The following is a 3,756-nucleotide window of genomic DNA, read 5'->3' on the forward strand; positions in this document are numbered from 1 at the left end:
CAGACATGGGTTAGACCAGTGGTTCTCAACCAGGGTCCATATAAAATTTTGGTGGGTCAATGCAGCAAAATAATAAATTGGGGATCCACAATAGTATTTTAAGGGCCCTTGAAAAAATTCTGTTTTAGATGTATGTTTTGCAAGAAACAGATTTCTTTCTATAACATTTTACGTAGTTCAACCTACATAAGTTAATGTGCAAAAATCTTAATAACATTCTATAAAACTAGCTTTTAAACATAGAATGGTTATAGGGCTCAACCAGAATAAAATAGTAATGAAATGGGTCCATAGATAAAAAATTGTTGAGAACCCCTGGGTTAGTTTTACTGGAACTGGTAAGCCAAAGATCTGTCTGATTTGGTTTGGTTTCTATGACTGGATGCCTTTCCTAACATCACCCACTTTACAGAGTGGACTGGGTGCTATATATATAAATATATAATCATTGTCATCATTTAGTGTCAGTTTTCCATCCTAGCATGGGTTAGACAGTTTGACTGAAACTGGTAAGCTGGCGATCTGTACCAGGCTCAAGTCTGATTTGGCCTGGTTTTTATGGCTGGATGCCCTTCCGAATGCCAACCATGCCAAGAGTATTAGAGGGTGCCTTTTGTGTGTCACTGGCATTAGCCACAACTATGATTTCACTTGGCTTGACAAGTCTTCTCAAGCACACTGAGTTGCCAAAGGTCTCAATCACTTGTCATTTCCTCTGTGAAACCCAACATCTGAAAATCATGCTTCACCACCTCGTCCCATGTCTGCCTGGGTCTACCTCCTTCACAAGTTCCCTCTATATTTGTGTCTATATGAATGCATGTATGTGTGTGTATTTTTAGGTCATCTCATTATGACATATGCTAATTCAAAAACAAATGTTACTGTCATACTAGTGACACCATTTTTCGACAAATTTCTATGAAAACATAGCTGGCCTTTGTGGTGCTTGTATTTGAAGGACTACGAAAAAGATTACTTTGCAGATGAGAGATGACAAGAAAAGCATCCAGCCTTAGAAAATTGTCCTCAAAGAATTTTATCTGAGCCAAGCAAGCATGGAAAAAAAAAAGAGTGGAAACACTGATACATATACATAGTAGTAGGTCTTAAAATGATCTGCATGCAGATGAAAGATATAACACAACGCTGAATAGAGAGGGGAAGCAATGAAATTGAGGAGGTAAAGAGATATGTCTTCTTAGAGCACATAGTGAATATTTCACTGAGGCATAAATGTTGAAATCTCGAAGAGAATGAGGGCAAGATAGAAGGTATTTAACTCAATAAAGGAAGTGCTCCAATCAAAGCGAAACAATGCCATATGTGCCAGACTCTTCAATAGCACTGTCCCACCTGTGCTCTTATATGCAAGAAGGGAACTTCTAAGAAGAGGATAGAACATCAGTAGGCTACAATGCAAAGGGCCATGGAATGGAGTGAATGATGTGATTGCAAAGTACCAAAAGCACAAATTCTGCTGGGTCAGACATGTTGCAAGGTTCACAGATAACAGGTGGGCCTGTGCAGTTACCGAGTGGTATCCAAGGGATCAGAAAAAGCCAATTGGAAGGCCTCAATGATGATGGGAAGACAATTTAGTGAAGTTATTTGGATCAAGATAAAGACAGAATTGGAAGTGCAGTGTGTAACAGCATCTGATGGCCTGGTCAATGCTATGGTGTATAACACGACTCCGTACCATTTAAAAGAAATGAATAGATTGGATAATGTAGCTAGGTGTATACTGCAGCTATAAGTAAAAATAGTAGATGGGAGTGGTCATGATTAGAGTGCCTTTGCTCAAAGGTCTCCACAATAAAAGCCATATTGTAGAGAAATCTTAACTTTATTATTTTGTGCAGTCACAGGAGTGGCTGTGAGGGTAAGAAGTTTGCTTTCCAGCCTCATTGTTTTGGGTTCAGTCTCTCTGTGTGGCACCTAGGGTAAGTGTCTTTTACTATAGCCCCAAGCCAGAGTGGATTTGGTAGACAGACACTGAAAGAAGACAACCATGTGTGTGTGTATATATATTATATATATGGGTGTGAGTGTGCGAATGTTTATTTCTCCTTGTTTTGACTTTGTGTGACTAGTGTAAATGAATGTCATTCATTTCCAGTATTCTGTGAAAATGTACCTGGCCATGGGGAAATATTATTTTGCTTGGGAACAGGTGAGGGTTGGTACAAGAAGGTTATCTGACCATAGAAAATCTGCCTCAGTAAACTCTGTTTGAACCATGCAAGCATAGAAAAGTAGTTGTTAAAATGACGATGGTGGTGATGGACCAGCTACTTTAAGCAGTGTTAATGTACCTCACTGTGTATATATGTATTTCTAGGTGAATTGCATCATCTACTGGTGTCTGAGAAATGGACACAATGCAAATTAAGGAATCATTTGCCTTTCCACTCAGGTATTTGCAACTAGTAAAGACAGGAACAATTGACAATCCTAGATTTTTTTTCATAATTAAATTTTATTTCAAAACTTTGCTTGAATAACTGTCTAAATTCATTAACTCAGGCAGACAAGCTTAATTAGACGTGTAATTTTATCATGTAAAATAATTAATTCTTGACACTGAGCTGCGATCTCTCGTTTCAAGTCTGTGGTTTACGCATTCCACAAGAATTACACTTTAGTTTACGTCTCCAACTATATTGTAATAGAGCTTCAATAGTTCTCTCTGGAATTCTCTGGAAATATGCTAACATGCTACTGATAGCTAACATCTCTGTTTAGTGTGTTGTTGGAAAGCTTTTAATATACATATATTATTCAATATTTGTGTTCCATCGTCATCGTATCCTTCTTCCGGGTATAATGTTTGAGATAACAAATAGGAAATGATCAGTTTCCATATTTCCTTTTATATATAAATCTAGCAACCTAATATATATAAAAAAAGTATTCAATGTAAGGGACACAACCGTGCTTTGACTAATTTGTTATAGCTTCCAATTTTTGTCTCCAGTCGCTATCGCAGCGAACTTATAATCTTTTTGATAAAGACCAAATTTATAAAGAAGTGCTGCAGTTTAAATTATACTCGCCGTTTGCGTTACGTTATGTCTTCGATACATTACCCTCCGTAAACAAATATTTCGCTAACTGCATCACTTACCGCTAGTCAAACTGTGTCCACTGGATTCTTTATTCTGCAGTGTTGTTACACGAGATGAAATATTGTTAAAGTGTATTGCTTGTATTAACTGAATTGGTGAATTCTATTTATAATATGTTTTGATACAGAAGCTTTTCTTTTCCTGCCTTATTGCAATAACACAAAGGAAGATGAAGCCAGTATACTCGTACCTCGAGGGGTAGGAGAAGGGGTTGTTAAAATACTGACCGTTTTCGATACTTATTTCATACAAGAGGAACTTGTCGGTACAAGCTTTCACGGGAATAAAGAAAGATTTTTACATCATGTTATTTTCTTTTTCAGGCGTTTCTGTGATCTTTTAGAAATTGGTATTTTTGATAACTATTTAGAGCGGGGAAGGTGGAGTAGAGGAAGACAGAAATAGTCAATTGCTTGGACTAAAGAACTTTAGAAGTATACAGTTTTTATCTCTCGTCATTCTAAGTTCAGTTATGTTGGAGTTTCCCTTGATCTTTTCATAATACCAGAGTTGATAAAATAAGTGCCTGTGAAACCAATAAGGGAATTTGACCTGCTAGAGAAAGCAGTCAACTTACCCTTAATTTAAACCCTACTATAAAAAAAAAGAAATGGATACATTGCAT

The sequence above is a fragment of the Octopus bimaculoides genome, chromosome 6 (assembly GCF_001194135.2).
Source record: "Octopus bimaculoides isolate UCB-OBI-ISO-001 chromosome 6, ASM119413v2, whole genome shotgun sequence".
Classification (NCBI taxonomy): domain Eukaryota; kingdom Metazoa; phylum Mollusca; class Cephalopoda; order Octopoda; family Octopodidae; genus Octopus; species Octopus bimaculoides.